Raw genomic sequence first — 26623 nt, 5'->3', positions numbered from 1 at the left:
TAAATAATAAACGCTTGTGTTTTATTCATTACTGGGATATTCTTAAGTCCCGATTTGCTGCTTACATCAGTATCACATAATGCGGAACAGTGCATTGCGTATGATGTCTGTCGTGATTTTTTTCACTGTAAATCAAGGGGTACATTTGACAAAATATCAGCTCCTAAAAAAAGGAAAAGCAAGGATCACACCAAACTGGTACAGTCTGCGCTCTAATTTAATTTTAAGTGAAGCTTAAGTATTTTAAAAACTTTATTTGCTTCACAGACAACAATAGTTTAATTATATATAGAGATCTTATAAACCTTAAAATGTATTGCTGACATGCAAAACCTTAAATTAGAGTGAATAAATGAAGACTTAGCATGCTACTTCTGAAAGGTTGCCGACCCCCGTTCTACAATAAATACTGTTCAGGCTCTACGTTTCTCAACCTCTTCCTTAGGCAACCACAACAACATACAACATAATACAAAAGTAACTATTTTAATAAAGTATTGGGCCATTTCCTGTGTCATTGCATACAGGGGGTCAAGATGAACTGAGATTACAAGACAGGTGTTTAGAGGACAGGGAATATACCAGAGTACAAAGATTTGGTTCAGGAAGCAAAAAGAATTCAGGCCCCATTTTAAAGTCACACATCTAATCCTTAATTTTACAGTTCTATTATAAATTCAAATATCCTAGTTTACTACCAACCCCAAATATAATATGGTTAATTTATAATCATGGAAATATTGTTATATCATGTTTTACAGATTAACCCATTTTAATGAGATACAGCTATTTAAACTTCAACACTTCTGACAATATTTGGGTTTTTATAAAGGTCTTAAAAAAGATGAAAGGAAAATAAAGAGGCAACAAAACTAGCAGAACTTAATATGGGATACGATGTCTGCAGTACAGTTTTGGATAAACTGAGTTTACAAGCTATGGAGGATGGGAAGCCGGCCAGGGAGCATTCGAATGGTCCAATCTGGAAGTGACAAAGAAATAAATGAGAGCTTCAGAGGCACATGATCTGAGCCAAGTAATGTTTGATACCGAAGTGGGCTATTTTTGTGGTTATGTAGAGGATATGGAGTTGGAAGGTCATGTAGGGTCTAATAGGGTGCCATTGTTGTGAACATTCAGTTCAACCACAAAGTGTCTGGGAAGGAGGAATCAAGGCAACTCGGCAATGACAAGAGTTTAGAATTTGTGGCAGGGCCAGAAATGATGGTTTCACTCTTCTCAATGCTTAACTGGAAACTGCAGCTCAGCCAATAGTGGATGTTGACCAAGCAGTCTGATAGCACAGAGGAAACGGAGTGGACAAGTGAGATGGTGGAAACTGAGGTAGCATAAACATGAAAGTTGATCCTATATCTTCAGATAATGGCACCAAAGGATAGCATGTAGATTATGAGGTGTGGAGGAGCCAAAGGTTGATTCTTGGTGGATTACTGAGGTAATGATATGGGAAAAGAAGCCACTGCTGGCAGTGCTCCATGTTACAACTCAACCAGGCTGTGAACAATATAAATTCTTGTTTACACAGACACATATAGCATATCATGCACCTCCATCCAAAAACCATACTTTCCGTCTACCCCTAAATATGAGCTCAGGTGAGTCCCCAATTAATTCTCACCACTTGGTTACAATTAACCCCCCATGTGATATCCAATTAACACTCCAGCTATTACTGGATAGCTAAGGATGGAACCAAGTGATAGCAGTTTTCCATTGCACTGGTAGCTATAACAACAAAAAACATTTTGGCATTTTTAAAACATCAAAATTTGCTAGCCCATTGGAAGGCGTAAGACTCCTTGGTTTCTGATAAAGTGGATACAGCCTTTGGGCAAAGTCCTCATGTTGACTAAGAACAGCCTAAGCTTATTTAACAAAACATGGAGACGCCAAGCATTTCACTCCAGGATGATCCATAATAATAAAAGTGGTATTTTATTCAAGAAACACATTCACAGCCCGAAGGCTGAATTGTAGTGTAGCTTACATCAAAAAATTCATATATAGGCTAAGTAACCAGGTTAAAATCGTGCAAACATGCAACAATCATGTAGTAACAAAAATTCAGTGGGTAACAGGGAAGTGGTGGATGGGATATTAAAGGAAAGGTAACGTTGAATTAAAATTATAATAAAATTACAAACCAACACACTATTCCTAAATTACAGGCACTGGAGTACATATAAATTTCATATTTAAGTAGTTCATTGAGCACCTAAACCATTTCAGGAATAGGGCTACATCGGTACCTTTCCGTCCTGCATCTTACAGCGTTGAATTTAGTCAAACTTCTGAGTTGCCTTGATTGCTGTGGGCATGGTGGAGATGACCAGTTCTGAAATTGGGTTATATTCTATATAAAATTATAGCAAGCCCTCCACTGGACCATGCTTGCAGGTTGTTATGAGATCCAATAATTGATTATTTGAGGGACATTGAATTTACAATTAATTTATTATGTGCCAAGAGTTTAGAGATGTTTCCAAGGAGTGTCACAAGTATTTTCTACAACACATGAACTAAAAAAAGTTGGCTCTTAAACCTAATGAAATGATCTTTGCGAATTGTTGATATCCATGAGTTTCGATACTTTTGAAGAAGGATTTCAGGCAACACCTGGTTACTCTGCATTATTACTTAAATAATTAAATTAAATGTATCCAGTGTTTTAAATTAAAACTCTACAATAACTTAGTTGGCTAACACACTGTCCACTACAGCACTGAGCTACACAGATCACAAGGTCCTCGATTCGATTCAACAACATATTTAAATCTCACCTTTTAACATAATAAAATATCACAAGGTAATTTATAGGAGCAAATAAAACTGACCTCAAGCCACAGTAGGGAATATTAGGGCAGATGATCAAAAGCTTAGTTAGAAGTTGGTTGCAAAGAGTGTCTTAAAGGAGAAAAGAGAGGCAGAGAAGTTTAAGGAGGGGATGTCAGGGATTCAATTCTTGGTAGCTGTAGCTGCCCACCAATGGCAGAGCAAAAGAAATCAGGAATGGTTAAGAGGCCAGAACTGAAGGGCCATAGGCAGAGGTGGGTTACAGAGATGGGGAATGGGGGTACGGCTATGAAGGGAATTGTAAACAAGAGTAAGAATTCTAAAATCAATTCCCTGATCTATCCTAAAATAACTTTAGTACGAGTTTTATTTTCTCTAAGGGGATGTGGAGTCTTGGGCTGCTCCCTCTAAAAATTTAGATTTTTGTCATTTTGGCCCATTTTCCAGCACCTGATATTCATTTTTTTAAATGAAATATAATCCACCCTGTTTCAAACTTCCTATAAAATACAGGGCAAAGAAATATCATACAAACGCGTCAAGTGTTCCACTGCTAATATTCTCAAAAGTAATTTCTAGGCTTTGGTCTTCAAATCAATAATAATATAGCAATATATTGTATAAATAATAGCTGTTCAGCACATTAATTGACACAGAGACAATAGCAGCTTGACTTGCGAGCGTTGCTACCTTATGCTTTCAGACAGGAGTCAGTGTGAAATACAAAACAAAGAGATTGTCCATATAGGTTCGCAAATTGAGACTTGCTGTGCTTGAGATGGGGAGTGCTGTTGTCATTTCTTTTCATCTTTTATTGTATCTGAGTTATTCTACATTCTCACTGACATAACACTTTTCAAAACTGGAGCTTGGAACACGTTAAAATGAACAATGCTCTTTAGTTATGTCTGAAAAAAATCTTAAAAGATCCAATAATCCAAAAAGCAAAATATTATTTCAGATTTCCAGCATCTGTAAAAGAATTGCTCTGCCTTCCAAGGAGCTGAAATAAATTATTAATCAGACGACAGTTGAGCAAATCAATTTATGGATCACAAACCACTCAATTACCATGTTAATAGTAGAATTTAAATTTCTGTTCAACCTGTATCAATATGTCATTGTCATTTTATTGAGCAGGGGGGGTGGGGAGGGGGATTATGTTATGAAAATATGGAATATATGTAGCATACTTAATGACAATGTGTATCAGAATGCATGAGGATTCAACTCAGTTTGTATAAATACCTAGATAAGTTGATGAATGCTAAGCATTAAATAGCATGTTTAAGTCTTATTCATACATTAGCATCTAGAAAATGAAAAGGGAGTATACTTAACTATAAACTCCATTACACCCCTCGTGTTTAATGTGGGAAAATGTGAAGTTGTTTACTTTGAGAGGAAGAACAAAAAAGCAGAGTATGATTTAAATGAAGAACGGCTGCATAATTCTGAGGTGCAGAGAAATCTCGGTGTTCTGGTACGAGTCACAAAAAGTTAGTATGCAGGTCCAGCAAGTAGTTAAGAAGGCTAATGGAATGCTATCCTTTATTACGAGAGGGATTGAACATAAAAGTAAGGATGTTATGCTTCAGTTATACAGGGCATTGGTGAGACTGCATCTCAAGTACTGTGTGCAGTTTTGGTCTCCTTATTTAAGGAAGGATATAAATGCATTGGAGGTGGTTCAAAGGAGGTTTACTAGATTGATAACTGGAATGAGTGGGTTGTCTTATGAGGAAAGGTTGGACAGACTGGGCTGTTTCCACTGGAGTTTAGAAGAGTGAGGGGTGATTTGACTGAAGTATAAGATCCTGAACGGCCTTGACAAGGTAGACGTCAAAAGGATGTTTCCTCTTGCGGGTGAGTCCAAAACTAGGGGGCACTGTTTTAAAATTAGGGGTCACCCTTTTGGGACAGAGATGAGGAGAATTTCTTTTCTCTCAGAGGGTTGTGCAACTTTGGAACTCTCTGCCTCAGAAGGGGGTGGAGGTGGGGTCATTGAATATTTTTAAGGCAGAGGCAGGTAGATTCTTGTTAAGCAAAGGAATCAAAGGCTATCGGGGTTAGATGGGAATGTGGAAATCAAAACACAAGATGATCAGCCATGATCTTATAGAATGGCGGAGCAGGCTCAATGGGCCAAATGGCTACTCCTGTTCCTATTTCTTATGTTCTTATAGATGCTCACTTAGGCAAGGTATCATTGCCAGCAAGAATCAATAATGGAGGTAAATTTAGGAGGGGGAAAAACAGTGAAGCCACACCCTATTCTGTTTAAGGTGAGAAGTATTTATATAAGTCTTGTAGGCATGACTGATCATTTTTATTTGTGCAGGTGATCAGGTCTGAAACTGGAAAAGCCTAACAGCCAATTTATTTCTTGCGATATCCCATTTAGGTTTTTTTTAACATAATCCATAAAATTTATATCAAATCATATAATAATTGGTTACACCAATTAACATTGAGCACTGAAGTAATAAAGATCTGAATTATGCCAGCACAACTCATAATTTGTAGACATCAAAGCACTGCACCTTAATGGCAAGACTTAAATCTTTTGCTACCACAGAAGATCAAGATTTCATTAAGGATATTCATATTCTGTAATAAAACAGCATTTACACACAAGTGGAAAGTGAGAGTAAGAGCATGTTCAGAGTATTCAGTGTTACAGTAAATATGTCCACAAGCAAGAAACTACTCAGAGAAAATAGCTGGTTTGAACGCAAATTTAATTTAAATTTTGTGACCACTCGAACTAAAAGTTTGTCATTTGGAAAGAAAAACAACTTTGTCCCAAGAAGAACTTGAGTAACAGTTTAATGAGAATGAATCAAATTTCAAGCTATATAAAATGAAATAAATTACACAGGAAAATGAGAAGAAGTGGGAGAAAAAACTGAAACAGGAGTTTATTTATTTGGGCACAGGATGTCAGATTATATATTTTTAAAATTCTCTGTCCCACAATTTCTAAATTTATCACTATTTAGTTTCCCGATACAGAAAGGTTTTAAATATTGCTACACTGTAGAATATAGTTTCAATTTATACTGTTTAGTTTACTTGATTATTTATACATAATTTAAAATAAATCTGTGGTTTGATTCATATTACCTTATCGACAGTACATGTCAAGTTGACATTTGCAACATATTCCCCAAGAGGTTATCATTTGAAAAATATTTTTTCCAGATTCATGCTGCAACTAAGTATGCATTTTTATCCATTTACCTTATTTTTCTCCTCACAGGGCCTTTGCTTAATTCCCAGAAAAACAATATTCTTTATCTATTTCATGTAGTATTCAGAAAATAAATTCTCTTGAAATTATTACCAGAACAGATGAAGCAAGCTCAAAAAACATTTAAAGGACAATAAAATATAGGACTCAAGTCTGGGCTGGTTGGGGGAAGGGTGCGGGGGCATTATTGCAAGGGTAAAGGATGTGTCAATTCCAAAACAACAACTTATATTTATATAGCACTCTTAACTTAATAAAACAATCCAAGACACTACAAAAGAGCATCATAAAACAAAGGTGACACCAAGCCACATAAAGAGAGATTGGTCAGATCAAAGAGATGGGTTTTACGGAGTGTCATGGAGGAGAGCGAGGTAGAGACGGAGAGGTGGAGGTAGGGTATTCCAGAAAATAGGGGCCTAAGCAACTGAAGGATTGGCCACCAATGGTGGAGCACAGGAGGCCAGAATTAAAGGCGCGCGGATATCTCAGAGGGTTGTGGGGCTGGAGATTAAAGAGATAGAGAGGGGTAAGGCCATGGAGAGATTTGAAAAAAGGAAGAAAATTTTAAATCAAAATTAGTTTCAAAGAGTAGTTCCATTTCTCCCACTTAGGGGAGAAAATTAAAATTTCCCTTAAGAGAAAAAAAATCCAATTTTAACAGCAAGAAAACAGCTTTCTGGAGCCAATGTAAAGCTTTTTGGGACAGCCTTCATAAAGGCAAGCTCTTTCTTATGTTGGATTTCTCAACTGTAAGTCATGCACAGTTTGGCTCATTGTAAGAATATTTTGTGATCATCTTTCCCATTTGAATGGCAACACCCATTAAAGGCAATGATAGCAAGATCTTGCCATATACACAAATTCAGCTGGTATTTTTTGCCTAAGACACATGGCATGATAGGTGTTCAATAAACTATTTTTTTGGTGGCAAATTGGGAATTTTTCTTTCTAGACATATTTATGGGTTTAGGGCTAAGAAACTGCATGACGTTGAAAGCATACGCTCTCCAACTCACACTGACATATTGTTATCCTCAAATTTCTACGTGTAACCCATGGCAAATTAGATCCTCAACACCAGGTAGAAATAAGGGGTTGGAGCTCCGGCTGTACGAGGGACAGACAACTAGCAGGACTGATGAAAGTTCTTCATTCTATTCACATGGTTGGGAAGGATTCTGTTAACACAACTGTAGTAACAACTGTTCCTTTCTATTGGTTGAATTATAAGAGGCTCTGCCCTTAGGCAAGATGTATTTGAAAGTCTGAGTGTAGAATAAAGCATTTCCCTTGACAATTTAAGGTTTATTGCATATAAGTTCTAATGGAACTTACATGACCATTTGCGGTACTTGTTTAATGTTTTAATAAGCATTTATTTGCCATGGCTCATTCTTGAATTTGAAATTCATCCTGGCAGTGAACACTGATCATAGTAGTTGCATTTCCCCTAACTTAGTCTACTGCATTCGTTGCTCCCAATGCGGTCTCCTCTACATTGGGGAGACCAAACGCAAACTGGGCGACCGTTTTGCGGAACACCTGCGGTCTGTCCGCAAGAAAGACCCAAACCTCCCTGTCGCTTGCCATTTTAACACTCCACCCTGTTCTCTTGCCCACATGTCTGTCCTTGGCTTGCTGCATTGTTCCAGTGAAGCCCAACGCAAACTGGAGGAACAGCACCTCATCTTCCGACTAGGCACTTTACAGCCCTCTGGGCTGAATATTGAATTCAACAACTTTAGATCTTAAACTCCCCCTCCCCCCATCCCCACCCCGTTTCTTTTCCCCCCCCCACCTGCTTTTTTTTCAATAACTTATATAGATTCTTCTTTCCCCACCTATTTCCATTATTTTTAAATCTAAAACTAAAACCTTTAGTCTTTCCACCCCACCCCCACTAGAGCTGTACTTTGAATATCCTGTATTCCATTCTTAATTAGCACTTTTCTCAGACAAAGACCACCACCTTCGACACCTCTTTGACCCTTTTGTCTCTGACATCTTTTGATTATCTGCTCACACCACACCCTCAATGTGTCTCTTTCCCCCCCGCCCCCCACCCACCTTAAACCAATTTATATTTCTCCCTTGTTGAAACTATGCTGCAGTTCTGCCGAAGGGCCATGGAGGCTCGAAACGTTGACTGATTTCTTCTCCGCCGATGCTGCCAGACTTGCTGAGTTTTTCCAGGTAATTCTGTTTTTGTTTTGGATTTCCAGCATCCGCAGTAGCTGTTAGCTTTTTGTTTTTATATAGTAGTTGAGTTGGTTGACAAACTCTAATCCAGAAAGTACTCCAAACAATACAATATGTGACGCCATTGCTGAGTACTGGATCCAAGTCATTTCATTTCACAAGGTATTTTTTCCATTTAGCTACACCATTTTTTTGAGTTGGCTGCTTCCAAGAAAATACAAAAGGAAACCAGAGAGGCTAATTCCAGGAATGTCAGTCTATACCAATTAAATTACAGCACACTCCACACAAGTCATAAACTTCTCATTCTAGATGTGGAATTTGAGAGCCCTTTGAAGGCTGTGCGTAAATGCACAATGCAGCATAATATGCTCCAAAGTCACACAGCCAAAGAACACCCCAGGTTCAATATAGCAAGCTGATTTTGTACTCAAGGCAATATGCTTAAATGGTATGAATCAGCTGCAGCATTTCAAACTAGAGAAGGGGAGCCAATCAGGGCTTCCACTCCTAATGGCTATCCAATAGCCTTGTGGGAATTGTAAGTGATGGAAAGTCAGGTAAGGACACAGTCGAGCTCAGTTGTGACAGCTCCCATAATAGTCCACCGACATGACACAGGTCACTCGTGAAGTACCAGAGAACCATCAGCTTCAATGAAACTGAACTCTGATATGAAAGGCTCATCACCTTCAGGATCTGGAAACTAAAATGAATAGCATATAAAGATATACAATCAAACATTCTCCATCAGAACATCTCCATTTTTATGCATTTTCTGTATTTACCATGGACAAAACATGGATTCAAGCCCACAAATTCCTACATAGCAAAATTCCAATTCAAACTAAGCCACAAAAGGGCATTTGCAAGTGAAGGTCAGAAGATTCCATCCATGCAAGGAGGAAATTTATTTTTCAGTGATGAATGAATCACCAGGGGCTCTTGCATATCTCCTAGAAGTCACATCAAGACCACCACTGTAAAAGCCTGGGAACAGATTGCCTAGCCACCTCCTCAGCAGTGCTTGGTGTGAGGTCTATATCAAGAGAGGGAGTAAGTAATTATTGAAAAGCACAGGGAGTGGGGAACAAATACAGCATTAGTAAGAGGCAAAAACAACGGGAAGCATATAGATATGTACTATTGGTTATCAACATGTAAAGGGGCACATTACAATATGGAAAGGGACACACAAATGTAAGTGAGAAAATAACAACTCGGAATTTCAGCCACAACCTTCCCCAGAATGTTTTTGCCACGCTTTCATTATTTTGTTAATTACAAATAATTAATTTACAAAACTATCCTGTAGCTGTGTACATTCCTCAAATCTTAGATTCTGCTTCTCAAGTTCCGTGATTTGTGCTAAGCACAGCATAGAAAAGCAAAACCCAACTGAGATTTGAAGAGTTTGCCTATCAGATTTAAGTACAATGGAATAAGTTTCTGCTCAGAGGCAACCAAAAGTTCAAAGCTATGTATACAAATAGAGGGTTTGTGAATACAAGTGCAGAGAAGTGCAGCAAATTATTCAAATAAACTGTAGCTCATTTTCACTCAACCAAATTTCAGCAAGGATGACTGTTGTTTACTGGTTTATAGTCAAAATGTACATACTATTTTTATCATCCTTCTGCGATTATTGCACACACAGAATTTAATCATTGTACAGAAAAAGTAACACAAATAAAACTATAGCAAAGTCAATGAGTTACAGTCAAATACAAACAATTCCAATTCAAACATACACAGTACTGGAATATGTCTGTAAACAGTAACTCAATCCCTCAACATCCGAAATAGTTAGAACAAACTTACCCATTCTAAGAAACATGGATAAGAATTGCCGTAGTACAGAGTGGGTGGGTAGTGGGGTGCAGGGGTGGGGGGTGGTTTCAACCATTGTTTTCACTCCTTATTCAGTGACCATTGCTGGAAAATGCACTGTGAAACACTAATCTAGCATTCCTCCAGTCAAATAGCCTGCTGAAATTCACTCTCTTGCTTACACATCACTTTGATAACTCCCACCAATACTAATGGGACCATATTGCAGCATGAGCCACCACCTTTGGAAAGAAGGGAAAAATACAAACTTTAAAAACTTACAACTAGCTTGAAATGAAAACATTTTTTTAAAAATCACACAACCCCAACCCCAAGTTATGTTGTGAACTATACAATGCCTCTCATCTGATTTTCACGGCAAACCAAGGGTGCTCAAACAGCATCCCCACCACCCATCATTGTTCACCACACTTAGAGTCAACCCAAATGTCAATACACTTCTGCAAAAAATACTGAAAGAAATTATACCAAACAATTAAGAAGCCTTTATGCATTCATTCTGCGCGAAGTCTATGGAATATTAGCAATCCGATTCGGCCTGCAAGATTTTACAAGATTATAAAAACAAACCCACAGCTGCTTCCACAGATATATGGTCTCCTAATTGTTCAAGTCATTCAGTCAACTCTCATTTCTTGACATTCATTCTCCATCAGTCATTATTCTACTCCCATATTGTTCCATAAATAGGTTTGCAAAAGAACATGAAACATCAATGATCTAGCAAATGTTTTGGTAGGACTTGCAAAACCGCTCCTCCATTTCATCAATAATGTTTATTTGAAATGATAAACTCCATCATCAATATAGTTCCATAGAGAGTACATTTTTTTTCACTTTCTCACACAGCATAGAAAAATATTCATTTAAGATCCATCATTTCTAAGAAGTATTTGATATTGTGCTCTTCTCTCTTCCCAAGCATACAAAAGGTTTACCAAGGACTTTTAAACAAACACAATGCTCCTTTAAAAGCATTTTTGTAGTGAGGATTATCATTTCTTCTGCATTTACTATTCAACTCCAAACAATCCTTCTCCAATATCAGAGTGGAAAAATACACTGAACTGTGTAGCATTAGACTATGATGACTAAGTAAAGCTCAGACTTAAATCCCTGGTGTGTTTAGGGTTAGCCAATTTCAGGCAAGGTAACAATGCATGTATGAATGATTGACATCCTTCATCTGCGAGGGATGATGGGAATCAGCCTCAGAGCTTTGGTGATGTCAGGTAAAATCATCTGCTGCACTTCTTTTGATGGCTGAGCAAGCCTATTCTGGAAAAGCAAAGTCTGCCACAAGTGCCATGCATGAAGTTGTCCCTTGCCGGTGGTGTAGGATGATGTCTGCTGATGCTTTGTTTGGAGCTTTTGAAGCCACATGTCTTGATGGTGGTGAATTCCTGCCCACAGGTGGTATCACCATTTCCATCGATCATCAGCTAGAGTTTCCCACTTGTCATGACTGATGTTGAGGGCTTTCGTATGTCTTTTGACAGCATTCTTGAATTGGAGCTTTGGGCACCCTGCTGGTCTCTTGACACAGATAACCCCCCCCCCCCCCCGTATAATATACCCTTGGGGATGTGGTCTTCTTCCATCTTGTGCACATGCCCAAACGAGCTTGATTCGTGCCAGCATGTTGGCATGTTTGCCCTAGAAAGGGCTGCTTCATTTATCTTTCCAAGTGATACCAAGGATGCATTGTAGACATTGGAGATAGAAGTTATTGAGACTTTTCTCGTGGTTATAAGTTGTCCAGGCTTTGGTGTCATGCAGCAATATGCTGAGGATACAGTCCTTGCAGATAAGCATCTTGTTTTTCCATACCCATTTTGTTAGTTGGCCAAAATTGGCAGCTGCCTTTCCAATGAGTGTGCCGAGCTCTTCGTCAAAGGACAGGCTCTCTGTCAGTGTTGATCAAAGGTAGCAGAACTAGCTGATTGCTTCCAGTGGTGTGCTTTTGAGCCTCATCACAAGTGGAGACGCAACACCCTGTCCCATAACTACAGTTTTCTTGACAGTGATGGTGAGGGAGAACATATCACAGGCATGGGACAGACAATCCATGAGCCTTTGGAGCCGATCTTCTGTTTGGGCAACCAGTGCAGCATCATCAGCATACAGCATGTGCAGCACTTTTGTCTTAGCTTTCATTCTTGATACGTTGAGGAGTTTCCCATCTGATTGTGTGTGGAGGTAAACTCCTTCCATGTCGGCAGGGAAAGCATAGGTCAGAAGGACGACCAAAACAGAACAACTGGTCATTTATCTTATTGCTGTTGTGAATCTAGGGTTGTACAAATTGGCTACCACAGGTTTGTCTATGAAACAATAGTTCAAGTAATTAATTCGCTGTGGGACATGCTGCGGTCATGAAAGGTGATATGTAAATAAATTCGACTTCCAAAAGGACTTAAGTAAATATTGTGAAATTTCCACACAGCCAAAATTTCAGGACAGATTTCCTCTTTAGGATATCAGTAAAGTGCAACAATAGGCATGTGAAGTTTTCATGCCTTGCTCATGCTTGTGCTGCAGAACTCAAGTTACATCTGGAAAGAACACTTGGCGCCAAGGTGAAGCGCTGATGCTTAAAGGTCCATCATCGATGGCACTAGAGGTACTAACTTGGAGTACCTCACAAGAAGCATATTGGGACATTAAATATATTAGCATTTTTATACCATTATGGCAGCGCTAACAAAAATATGAATAATAACAGATTCTTATGCTATGCAGAACATAAAAAACAGTTAATACATTAAAAATACTTTAGTGAATGATAGAAGGTTGAATACACTAAATTAAGACAAAGAACAAGCAGTCTATATGCGTCATCTGAACCCTCTACAATGTGTTACAGCCTTGAACCACTTAGCATTCTGACTACTTTTCCAATTTTACATTTCCCATCCAAACACCCATTTCCGAGCTTTCCTTTTGGGAGATCTAATCTTCAGATATCATTGCCAACTACAATTACAACAGTGGAGTTCTGCCATGTAGATTTTCATTTTCTGACATAAAAAGTGGTGAGTTATAAAATAGAGTGTGTTCTACCATTTTTTTAATAAAGTGGATCACACAATGGTCTTCAGCGCAGCAACTACAAGAAATGCAAAGGTAGAACTCACCCTGCATCCGTAGCATTGAGCAATACAACAAGCCATACAACACTAATGGTCAACACAACTGCACTCCTCCCTCTTAAATTAATTTTTTACTTCTCCTTCCCCTATGACACACACAATTATGAGAGAAAAGGCCTCTTACCAATGCTCAGTAACCAGTTCAAGTCAAACTGCGTTAATGAGCAATTGCATAAGTCAGCGTGGGCAAGACAACTCCCTTTTGATTACAGAGTGTCAACAGAATTGTGTATCTTACAAACTTTACAAAATTTCAATAAAATCAATATTCAAACTGATTTTCCATATCATTCTTCAAATGGCTTTAACTATTCAAAGAGAATTTTACAATTGAACTGTTCACATGTACAGTTCCTAGATATTTAATGCATTGTTTCAACTATTCAGCTTTCATTGCAGCCACATCACACAAAAACACAAAGCACATGAAAGTCACCAGTGGTGCCAGCTCCTGAATACACAAGTACCACACTGCCAGCAAAACCAACAAGAATACATTTGCCAAATTTGCTGAGACCAACAGCTGAGATGATTTTTAAAAAATTAAACTGGGGATTTCTGATTGCCGCTACTCTTCAGAGCTCAGAAGTTTCTGAGAAAGTGATTGAGTCAGGTTCAATGTGTATATCTTTATTTTGATATCATGGCTGCAGTGGAATTCACCAGGTTCCACACATGACCTTAGTGATGTTGATGTCATGATGCCTGCACTTTGTATACATTCACTGGCAAAGAGTCAACCACACACGTACGGATTACCAAGATTGAGATTGGAGAAGATCTAACAGAGAGCAACTGCAAGTTCTACACATTAATGTAGACAACCAATCCGTTTAGTAGATTGCAGAAGCAGATATTTAGAAAAAATTTAACAAAGAAAAACTTAGAACCTACAGTCTTTCAGAACATCAGATATAATATATTTGCTACTGTAATTTACAGTGAGACTAAACAAAGCTTTTGACAAACGGGTGAAGAATACACAGAAATGGGGCACTTTTTGAAACATCAGGTAAGATAGGTAGACAATATAAAAATCAACCCCATGAATGAGGAGTCCAGGATAGCAAGAGTGATGGTGGAAATAACTGCATGTTTATTTTAACCAAATTATGCAACTTTTTTCCACCTAGGCAAGATACTAGAAAATGTTGACAGATATGAGTGAGTCAGAGCTTTCAGGACAGGAGGGAGGAACGAAATGGAAGGAAAAGAAACAAAGACTAATTTTCAGTGCAATTATCACATTGATTAAGGCACTTAGGTGTAACCAATGTTATTAACTGCAGTATAAAAAGACAGCACAGATCCCAAACCGTAATCACATTTATCGCCTGTCATTTCAAAGTGCTGCAAATTTTGTAGGTTCTTTAGCACAAACTTATAGTAAAAATATACCGCAAACATTTGCTGCACTCTTAGTATAATTGAAGAATTTTCCACCCTGCAGTAATGTTTAAATTATAACATAAATCCAAATCAGACCTGAGTAGTTTCACACCATTTTGGCACTAAACAGCATGCAACCCCAGTGCAGTTGCAAATCTTGGATCTACTGACTACCTTTTACACCTGCCTTGAGTTAATTTAGGTGTTTACAAGGTGACAATGATCTTACATGTTCTCTGTAAACATTTAAATTTTAACTTCCTTCTCCATCTCTTTCCTATTCTCCCATGGAATTTCTACCATCTGTGCCCTATGTCTTCGTGTGCAGTAAGATTGCTCATTATTCCTCCTAAGACTCAATGGCCTTACATTCCTTCATCAAGCCAAAAAATATATAAAATGAATGGCTCTCACAAAAAAGCAGCTTCTCACTGTTTCCAAATTTCATGTGCCTCAGGTAGAAATTTAAATGACTGATTACTTTGCAGTAAGAGTTATGTTTCACTTAGTTAGTGGAGAGGAAAGAAACTGGTCAGAAAACAAATATAAAATAATTTGCTAAAATTTCCATGTCATGAAAAGTACAAAAAGAATAGTCCTGCCAAAATCAGTCATTAGAATCAGTGAAACAGATTGCAAACCCACTGAAATGAAGAGAGCTGTTTTTACAGCGAGACACAGGAAGAGATTACTTTTTAAAAATTAAACAAAACCACGAGAGTGACTGGAAATAAGCAAGCCTTGGTGCATTCAGGAGGCGACTTTTACATAAGGAAAAAAGGAAAAGGGTGGGACTGTTTAGCACAGTAGTTTAACATACTGTCCTTTCATCTGAGACCAGGGTTCAGATGCAGGCCAGACTGATGAGATGAAAGGCTCCTCTCACTCTGCCAGCTGTAAGAGTTCTATGCAAAATGAGTTTAAGCATCTTAACCAAATTAGCCAAGTTCCTTTTGGCCACAAATCCATAGCAGAAAACTGCCTATAATTTGACAGTCTCACTCAGGCAGACTGCAAGGATGGCTAGTGTAGGAAATAGAAATGTTCAGTGATAGCACGCTTTCGAAGTTGGAATTGAAGCGTATTAATGTGGCAGAGTAGAGGGAGCTTTTATTCTACATCCAGCCCTTTCTAAGATTGTGACATCAGCTGTCCATTCCATAAGGCTTGACATTTTTCACCATGACTAACACTGTTTATCAAAAATGCAAAAAAACACTAAATATCGACAAAGAATGACTTATTTAATAAATGTGATGGTGATTTCTAGGTAACCTTTTCTCGTCAGTTATGGAGCTAAGGTGAAAACCTAGTCAGACTACCCAGTGAAAATCTCCATTTTTGTGGTTCTATTTCTTATCATGTGTTGATATTCTTACTTTTTTCATTAAAATGCATTGAAGCTTTGAAAATAAATGACAGATTCAGGAACACAAAGGCTGTGTAGCTGCAGCATTTACCCACTAGATATCCACTATACACACCAGAAAGCATTAGGGCCTGTCCATTCATGTGTAAGTGAATTTTTAACGTCATGACAAGTCTTAATTACTGCCAAACAACCTCTCTGGCAAAAGTAAAGCTTCTGTGCCAATGTGGAGTCTCATTCCTGCAGGTTTGAATTACTGTTGGAGATTTTTATAATTTTGTTTTCATTTTTTCTTCGTGCCTTTTATCTCTCGCAATCCCATCTTTCTTTCCCTCTCTTTATTTTGCTTTATGTATATATGATTTTGTATTGAATTAACTATCCGAGCTTACACTTCCTGGTTGAGGCTCTGCATGCCGCAATAAGGATTCTTCAATCCAATTAGTTGAATAGACAGACTGTTGCTTTTCTTGTTCACTAAGATCCCAGATCCCTGTAGAGGACACCACACTGCACCACATTCCTGATGGTTAAATTGCCACTCAAAATCGTTTAAAAAGTCTGCGGGCAACTGTATGCATAATGAACAACTAGCATCATTTATTCGGTCGCCGCCACCTGCAAAATCTGAGCCAATATCGGCTGGACTGATTGAAATACAAACAACTTATGTAGTAGACTTCAGTTTGTTTCTCAGCCCTCATAGAACAGCACACACACAACAAATGCACAACATCCAGCAATACTCCCTCAGATGGAATGTTGGTATTGCCCAAGACTATGGGGATTCCCCACACAATAAGTTCCTGATCCATGAATGAGAGACAACAAAAACCAAGCAATTTCACAAAGACATGCTCACAGGATTAGCCAGCCACTCTCACACTTCATACCTACAGTTTCATGAGAAGCACTGGTGAACACTTCTACACAGGAAAGGAAGCTTTACAACCCAAAGAGTGAAGAATGGTGTGGGAGACTCCAAGAAAATACTAAAATGTTGGGGTGGGTAAGGAAGGGAAACTGTCTTTTTAATGACATCCATAAACAGAAATTTTTTTTCCATTTTCTGCTCTTCTGAAGACATTACACTTGCTGATCGAAGGTATCACAGTTGCTCACAGTCCTCTGATACATGCCCAAATGACCATTTATGAACCTAGACAGTAAATGTACAAGGTCATCACAATCAAGCCTGTCCAGTTTCTTAATACCCACTTTCCAGTAAACATTTCTGGATGGAAATCAGGAAATGGGACCCAGTTTGGGGTTTCTCCTCGCTCACTCACATTTGACTAATTACACCAGATGAGATCTGCTCACGTCAGCTGTGCAGGAACTAAGTTTAGGGCCTTGGTTTATTGTTGCATTAGGTTTGCCTTTACCCATTAGGCTATCAGTATAGCCACAAACTTTCTGAAACCAAATTCAAGCCCAGGAATTATGTATTTGCTTGTTGCCCTTTATTCTTTGCCTCAGAATTTACATGAATCACAAAGCCAGAACTCGGATGAAAACGGAGACCAAAGTTTGTTAAGGAAATGCAACACTAAACCAAAGTCCTAGATTCAGATCTTGTGCAGCTGATGTGAGCAGATCTCATCTGATGTAAATATTTGAATGTGGATTAGGGTGGGGAAACCCACACTTAAGTGAAGTCAATGTGGTGGACAGGGAATTGCACCCAGAGTCATACAAGTACAAGTCACAACTTTTAAATTACCTTGAAAATAAAGAGACAAAAACTGGACAGAAATTTGGACACTAATTTATCTTCAACTTCTGAGTCAAATTTCCAAATGCATCACTTTCACTATTTTAGATTTAATTACAATTGATCGAGCAATGCTCAAAGTATTTCAAAAGCAGTGAATTACTTATTCTGCCTGGTTTGAAGACTAGATTTTTATAATCTTCAGAGTAAAGGTGGGAGAAAAACAACCATAGAAGTATGTCCTGTTAATATTCCAGTTCTGTCATCCACCTAGACTTTGCAAGTAGCAATTTACTGCCATCTGGTATTGCTTTCATAACAAATATCTCACAAATAAGAACAAATATTCCTGAAGAAGTCGCGTAATTTAGTTTCCAGTTCTGACTATATTTTTAAGTTCTTATAAGAATTTGCAGCAGTAATGAAACATTGTTGTTTGATAGCCTGCATAGCCTCACATCCTTATATTATATTAGCCCGCTGTAATATTTACCTAGGCTCTAGTTTTGCTTCACCATTTTAAAATGCTTTTATTTTTAAAAAATGCCATTCCCAATGAAAGTCATTAATGCAGAACTTACAGATATAAACTAGAAAGGGACCAAGATCAATCCTCAGTCTGTATTGAATTTGCAGGTCCTAGCTGGCGTAATGATTAGGGCCTTATCATTACTTTCAATGTCTCCAAGAGGACAGCGGGAAGAAGTCTGAGGTGGGGAGCCGTGGTGGTAAAATAATCAGGTCATGCACGTGTTGCACATAGGTTCAGTTGCACTGCCTACAATTGTCAAATAGTCTGCCAGCAAACATGGGTCTAGCTGGTGAGTGAAGAATGGCCACTGAAGAATAACAGGAGAGTGACTAGCTCATAAACAAACATACCCCAATATAAGTCGGTGCCTTTTAAAAGAGAAAGGAACTGGAGGGGGAGTATTTTTTATATAACTATACATGCATCAACACAGAATAATACTTTGGCTCTTGCAAATCCTTTCTTCTCTCCATTTTGACAGCAGCCTGATACCACTAAAATCACTAGAGACAGCAGCCATGCTTTCCCTTCCCATTCATGGAATAACCGCTAGTCTAAAACAGGGCACTTTCACAAACAAGAGCTTATGCCACCAACTGTTCAGATGCAGATTCCAGCTCTGTCTCCAAGGATAAAGAAACACAAAATCATTTTATTACTTAAACGTTCAGCAATACCACCGGCACTTCAACATCTGCAAGCAATAATTCCAACTCTACATCTTTAAGCTGCACGTAAAGCACAATGTACAAAATAGTTTCAATAAACGTTTCTTCTGTAAATATTTACAAACATTAAAGTTATTATGGACCATTTTTACAAATAGATTATATAAACGAGATGGAGGGGTCTGTTAGTAATAGATATGTTATCATGCCTGCCTAGATCTGTGTAGTTCTGGGAAGTTAATAACAAAGAGGTCAGCACGCAGGATGCAAAATACTTGAAAATAAACCATTGACCTGGTATTTTTAACCCTGTGAAATTGCAAATTTTGCATTAAATGGTCAATTAAAATTACTTAATACTTACAAACAAATTGAATTAAAACTACACATTTGCCAAAATACTATACGCAATCATAAATTTTTAACTTGTACCAAGTGCTTTGGTGGGACAATTTGTTTTTGGAAAGTTGTTCTGTTGCAGATTTAGAAAGCATAGCAAATAAAAATATAAGCAGGTAGCTTGAGTTTTATGTATCCATTCATTCAACAGGCATCTGGCTGGTATAGAGTTTTACGCATCTTAAAAATTATTTGCATGCCTTTGGACACAAATAACAGGAATTTCAAACTCTCTACTTATTCAGGCAAGCTCTAAAGGCATAAGCTGTATTTTCTACGAAACAACAGATGGCCAGGGACTGATTCCTAAGGTGTGTGCAGTTATTACTGGTTCAAGCCTGCATGTCCTCATGACTCAGGCACGCACACAGGCAACACAAAGAAACGAACTTGGGATATACAGACTAGTGTTTCCTAAACCATCTCATTGAGAAAATTAATAAAATTGCTCCAATACCTACCTCACATTTATGAAAAGAGACAACTGAAAATCACAAAAATATAAATCACCTGGATATACCTTTAACTTTTGAGATGACAATTAGTTACACAGGAAGGAGACAGGCAGATTGTTGATTTTACAAGTAAACAGCAAATATATACATTTCTTAAAACTATACAAATGCAATTACATTAAAGGTTTGCAATCCATACACAATTCGAAATGTCTACAACCTGCACCACACAAAAAAACACATGCTTTCCTCTATTCACCAAAAAATGTTGTTTAGTGATTGCATCTCATTTCTGTGGTAGCTGGTCATCCAGAAATCCATCAAACTATGCAGAAACTGTACTCTTAACATCACACAGTGGAAAACCTGGATTAAAGTCATGGACGGTACAGATTATCAGGTTTGATAACTGTTCCAAAGCTACTTATTCCACAATTCAGTTCCATGGAAGTGCAGCCTGTAAAGTGTAACAATCTCATCCATAGTCGAGCAACCACTCCACCATTCAAATCTGAAAGATTAACATCTTTCTGCACATTGATAGAATTTTTACATAAACACATCAGTATAAACCCATAATAGAGGTAATACTGGTACAATGCTGGGCATGTAAAACCCCTGTGCATTTACTTTACAACTTGAAATTACAATATAAACATCTTATTACTTTAAACCTGGTCTATCATCATCAAGCCACTTCACCCCCACCCCCACATGAAAACATCACTACAAAATGTTCTGTTTTCTATCCCAACAGGACAAGATGCAGGTGTTCAAAATAAGAAATCATGAACTCTCAGCAGGTGAGGCTGGGCTATGAGGTTAGTGTAAATAGCTTATAAACCTATTCCACATCAACTTACAACCGCTTACAAAAATGAACCAACACTGAGGCATTAGCTGCAATGTTGACTGACCAATGTGACATGCTGTTTAACAACCCAGTAGGGCACCCGTCGGCCAAATTTACTTGGGCAACCCTTGATTATTAAAAATGGAAGCATCCACAAAGGCAACCGAATGCTCCTGAAATGATCAGATACAGCAGCCTTTTTAGGAGGTCAGCGTACCTCTCGTCGTCTTGTCCCGCAGCGTCTGCATGAGTCATGGGGAGTTGATTAATCAAGCGCTCCCAGGCCAAGTTCAGCGTTAAGTAGTCCCAGAGCAAACTTCCTTTTGCCCTAACAATAAGTCTTAAACTCAAGCTTAGAAAATCATTCACCACTGTGCATTTTCCACACTATTTCATCTTTTGGCCTCTGAGCAAATCTCGCAATCTTAGTGCCAATTTATATTGAGGTTTCAGTGCTACAGACTCCAGTCCACCAAGGACTGAACTGAACTCATTTCAGAATGCTTACAGGCACCGGGCAAATTAAAGTGCTCTCTGCTATCAGTCTGGACATGAACCCCAGCTGCCGAAATGAAAAAGGACCGGTCTAACCCACTGTTCTGCCTTGGCATCCACATTCTGCCCTAAACTGACAGACAGAATTGTGTTCAATTACTTTCTCAACAATTTTATGTTCTCTTTAGTAAGTGTACTGTGTTTCTGCGATTCTGTAACAGCTTACTTCTTAAGTTAATGCCACACAATGTTTTACGGGTTCTTCGGTTTTTTTTCATTATGTCTGTGTTTGTACTTGGGATGAGGGTGCTGCTGCATATATATGTAATTGCCCTGAAAAGGTGGCAGTGAGCCGTCTTCTCGTTCCAATGTGTAAAATTAAAAGTGGCTTGCTTGGCTGCATCAGAAGGCATCAGCAGTCAACCATCAGTGTGTGCCTAGAGTCACATGTACATGAGACTATGTACAACAACGACAATAAATGCATTTATATAGCAACTTTAATGTTGTAAAACATCCTCAGGTGTTTCACAGCAGCTTTAACAAACAAAATGTGATACTGAGCCACACAAGGAGATACTTGGACAAAAAGAACCACCTTAAAAGGGGAGGGAGAACGCACGAGAGAGCGAGAGAAAAGAGGAGAGAGAAGGGAAGCAGTTGAGGCAGATAATTTCTGAGTTTAGGGCCAAGGCAGCTGAAGGCATGACTGCCAATGATGGAGTAAGGAAAATCAGGGGTATTCAGGAGGTCAGAATTGGAGCAGAGATCTCAGAAGGTTGTAGGCCATGTCCTCTTTAAAATTTAGTTGTTGTGCACATAACGCTTTTAGCATGGCCGCACACACTCGTACTGAATCACAGAACAAGGCCTGTGCTGTACCTTTCAGGCTGCTGTATGGCCATGCATCCACACAGCTTAGCAGGGACATTGGTTACTGGGCTGGAGAAAGTTACAGAGATTATAGAGAGGCAAGGCTACAGCAGGATTTGAAAACAAGGATGAGGATGAGGATTTTAAAATTGAGGCATGCTGGATCAGGGACTAATTTATTTGAGCAAACACAGGGGTAACGGATGAACAGGGCTTGGTGATAGGATACTGCCGCAGAGTTTACGATGAGTTAAAGTTTACAGGGGTAACAAGTTCACGTCTCTGAAAGGCATGAGTGAATCGGTGTGTCTTTTCCTATAATCTACTAGCTTTCATGGTTATTTTCTTTAATGCAGGGCAACAAATACCAGAATTCAATTACTCGACTGCTGCAATGGGACTTGAACTCTATCTCCGGATAATTGGTCCAGGACCATAACCACAGGACGACAGTTCTGTTTTGAGAGTGAATTCTCATTTCGCTTCCTCAATTCAATTTATCTAATCTTTATTCTAAAAATCTATAACATATTTTCACTCTCTCTCCAGCTAGTTGAACTGAACACTTGTTGTTCCATAAGTCCTGTAGTGGACAGAGTACAGGATTAATTGCTCTCTCAGTAAGCTGCAACTTTTCTGATGCATCTAAATCACTTTAGAAGTAAGAATTTCCAAGTGTAACCTCACAAATATATTGCACAATGTTAATACTTGCTGCTGGTTGGTCCTTCACATTTAGGCAAAGCACACCAACATTCTGTTCACATGATATTCAAGACCTCAAATTATAGAAATATTTTTACAGCACTAATAATTACAACTACATCAGTTAATTATCTTACTTAGCAGCCACTCTCAACAGCATATTAAAGCTATTGTAAAATAGTGAAGTGTTGTGTCCTCAACAATTACTAAATCGAGCAACAAGCCTAGAATAAGAAACCTTGTATTTCAATCAGTAATTGAAGTGAAATGAATTTGGGAGGGCAATGTTCTGTTTGTCCCAGGACAGAAAGAAGTTAAAGGGCTCTTGATCTGAGTTGGTTATGCCATAGCACCATTGTGTGACAATTGACAAGCAAAGCACTGAAATCATTTCTCATACTGAACAAATCACATTTCAGATCATTTCACCACCCACTGTATCTCAATTCAAAAAAAAATCTGTGGTAATTATCTAACCTCCCCCAAATTCAAATGTTTCATTCAAACCACAGGATTTTGCTGATATGTATTTGACCATTTGTAAATACGCATCCAAGTATGTTTCAAGGCAGAACGCTCTAATGGTGTTATTGGGGAAGGAGTGTGTGGAGAGTAAGAGATAAAGATAATGGGGGGTTTGGGGGGGGGGGGGGGTGGGGTGGATTTCCTCAGATGGTTCAGCAAGCATAAAGATCTAAGGTTCAATCCTTGCTCTATGCTATGTTAGCTGAACTCAGTCAGGGCCATGTAGGGCCACTAAAACTGAATTCAGATTAAAGGACAGGGAATTCAATCAAGATTCCTACTCCCGATTTAAATCCAGTGGTCCCAGCTGGAAAGTATACATCTGCCAACATTAGGGGAAGAAGAGGATCAGGCTCAGCTGTGATGCCCCCAGATTCAAATAACTTGCCAATACTCACCATCAAGGCTCACAGATAAATAATTACTGTTTGAATGAGGTACTCGAGGGCAACTGATGTCAGTGAGGGCATCAAGAAACTGATGCTTTCAGGAAAGAAAAGAGAGAGAAAATAAGCAGGTAAAAGAAAATCACTCAGGTTATGCAGCCCCTCAACATGTTTCGCCAAGTGGTTGTTTACTAAGCAATATATTGCTGCCAGAGGGAAATTTTTCATGTATGACTGGCCCCTGTCACGGGATATATACATTAGATCTTTCACCATAACAGCTGTTGTACCCCCTCATCCCACTGCTGCCTTCAAAAGAATTGCAATAGACAATAGACACCACAGCACAGTAACCACCAGCAAGCACAAAAAAAAAACACAGCCACTGCCATAATATAACAGCTGCGCTGGAGTAAGTTACAGGCTGTAACCCAATCTTGGGGGTTAGAGTCAGTTGATGCTCACAAACCATTGAAGCTGTGCTCTCACAGTTTATGAAATCTGAACCCCTTGATTGTATTACAATCCTGGCAACACACTAGCACTCAGTTTCACAGTTATTGTTGCACACATCTTGAAATGTGTAAAGCCTCTGTTTACATATAGATACCATTCAATTTTAGTATCAGCTCTTAAAGCATTAGTCACAGCATTTTGTCATTGTCACCACTGGAATTCCTATTTATTCAGTATGTAGGAGTTATGTCTGTTCTATAATTTGCTGCGTGACATTCGTCCTTTGAAAGAAATCTGACTAAAAAAAACTTTATAGTGCATCATCGTTAATCTTTATATGTTTTATTGACCTGCTTTTGCATATCTGATAACAGACTATTTCAACGTATGCAAATATTTGTAATATACTGGAATCACACCATCTGAGTAAACAAGTATATTTACATTCAACAATCCAAATGTTCAATAACCACAGTGAAATATACACAATCCACACCCATATCTCAATCATTAATGACCTTAGTTATCCACATAGTATATAGCATAACAGCCCAATTGCTGTATTTTGTTTTACACAGAACAGCAAATCAAAGGCTGAATCTGCAACTAAAATCTCATTAAATCCACTCCTGTAACAAAGAAGCACAGAAACATACATGGAAAGCTTTCTTCAAATTTTGCATTTATTTATAATGGGGTGAGAAACTGAAGTTTCTAATCTCTGCAAGAAATCAAACAAATTTCACACTTAGCTAATTTTTTTAGACCTTGAGTTTCAGTCCAAATCCTACACTGCTGGGGAGGTTTTTTTAAAACTAGCATTCTTTGCAAACATGTGAATGAGCAGTGCTCACACTGCCACATTAAAACACACACACACACACAAAAACAAACACCACAGTCTACTTTTAGTTCAGCCCAGATAATGAGGGTTAGACTATACATATAAGGCCTACTCCACCAAAACAACACCAGATCTAATCTTCACGCATTTTTCGCTAGATTTGTAACCCAACATTATCACATCTATAAGGTTTCAAACACAGAGAAGAGTGAGGGGGTGGGTAGGAAAGAAACGAGAAGCAACATCATTGATGAGTTTCTCAGGCAGGAGTTGAAACACACACAAATAAATGTTAGTGCAGAGAAGCCACAATTTTTTTTTATTTTTAAAAAAAAAACACTCTCAATCTCCACAAGTGTCACTCCAGCTTTTAACATTACACACAATGGTCATACTTGTTCTGGTGTATATGGAGGTTCAAATTTTAAGAGAGGAGAAATGGGGGTGGGGGGTTTGGGAGGAGAGGGGTGGTGGGGGGAGGGGGGGGAGGAAAGAGGTGGAGGGTTTAAAAGGGTTTAAAGTGAAAGAGCTGTTGAGAGATAAAGGACTTGGTGTGTGTGTGGCTGGGTGAGTTGCTGAGTGCCAGTCCCAGTCACAATGAATCCACAACACACACACAACAAAACAAAAAACCACATCCAATCTTTCAACCCATTTTCTTACCTTCTGTCCCTCTACTGCATGAATGCCTTGGTTGCCTGGAGCTTCACAAGGGAAAGAAAAAGAAGAGTTGGTGGAGATTGCATCTGAATTTTCTCCTTTTTCCCCCAGGTTATTCTCTCTCTCTCTCTCTCTCGTGTATGTTTTTCTTTCCTTCCCTCTCGAGTCTTTGTTTTCGTTTACAGCTGAGGACGATGCTTTTTGTTGTTGTTGTTGGGAGTGTGGCTTTCTTTCTTTTTCCACCCCCCCCCACTCTCTCTCCTTTTTGGAGAGACAACAGGATCCCTGAGAGAGAGAGAGTGAGGAGCAAGAGCCCAGGGTAACACAGTAACCACAGGACACCGTGCACCCACCAGTAACCGCCGCTCTCATTGGACCAGCCCGCCGCCCGCAACCCCGCCAACCAATCAGCGCCAAGGAGAAAGAGGACTGAATTGATTTAAAAGCTCAATGTCCAGAAACAATGTTTCAGTGAAGGGAGAGGCTGCAGCTCAGGATGTAAACTGGGGGGGGGGGGGTGGGGGTGGGGTGGTGGGGGTGGTGGGGGGGGGGGGGTGGTGGTGGTGGGGGTGGTGGGGGGGGGGGGTGGGGTGGGGGGGGTGGGGTGGGGTGGGGGGTGGGGGGGGGGTGGGGGGGGTGGGGGGTGGGGGGGGGGTGGGGGGGGTGGGGGGGGGGGTGGGGGGGGGGGTGGGGGGGGTGGGGGGGGGTGGGGGGGGTGGGGGGGGGGTGGGGGGGGTGGGGGGGGGTGGGGGGGGTGGGGGGGGGGTGGGGGGGGTGGGGGGGGGGGGGTGGGGGGGTGGGGGGGGGGGGTGGGGGGGTGGGGGGGGGGGGGGGGGGGGGGGGGGGGGGGGGTGGGGGGGGGTGGGGGGGGTGGGGGGGGTGGGGGGGGGGGGGGTGGGGGGGGGTGGGGGGGGGGGGGGTGGGGGGGGGGGGGGTGGGGGGGGGTGGGGGGTGGGGGGGGGGGTGGGGGGGGTGGGGGGGGGGTGGGGGGGGGGGCAGAGTGGGTGCTGCATGAAAGTGGGGGCAGA

The 26623-nt window shown here is 39.7% G+C and overlaps 1 protein-coding gene across 8 annotated transcripts in view; it reads right to left on the bottom strand.

Moving 5' to 3' along the window:
• The window catches only part of rerea (arginine-glutamic acid dipeptide (RE) repeats a), a 500784-nt gene extending 474832 nt beyond the window's left edge, over positions 1-25952 (bottom strand). For 7 of the 8 annotated variants that reach the window (XR_013578875.1, XM_078557838.1, XM_078557840.1 and 4 more), the window contains exon 1: positions 25599-25952. The gene's annotated coding sequence lies outside the window, so the exon portion shown is untranslated. The remainder of the gene's footprint in view (positions 1-25598) is intronic. The other variant, XM_078557845.1, reaches the window with a different exon arrangement.
• Positions 25953-26623: the final 671 nt, after the last annotated feature.

This window comes from Cetorhinus maximus, chromosome 15, assembly GCF_964194155.1.
Source record: "Cetorhinus maximus chromosome 15, sCetMax3.hap1.1, whole genome shotgun sequence".
Taxonomy (NCBI): Eukaryota; Metazoa; Chordata; class Chondrichthyes; order Lamniformes; family Cetorhinidae; genus Cetorhinus; species Cetorhinus maximus.
The sequence above is the reverse complement of the archived record's forward strand: the minus strand, read 5'-3'. Positions and strand labels throughout refer to the sequence as shown.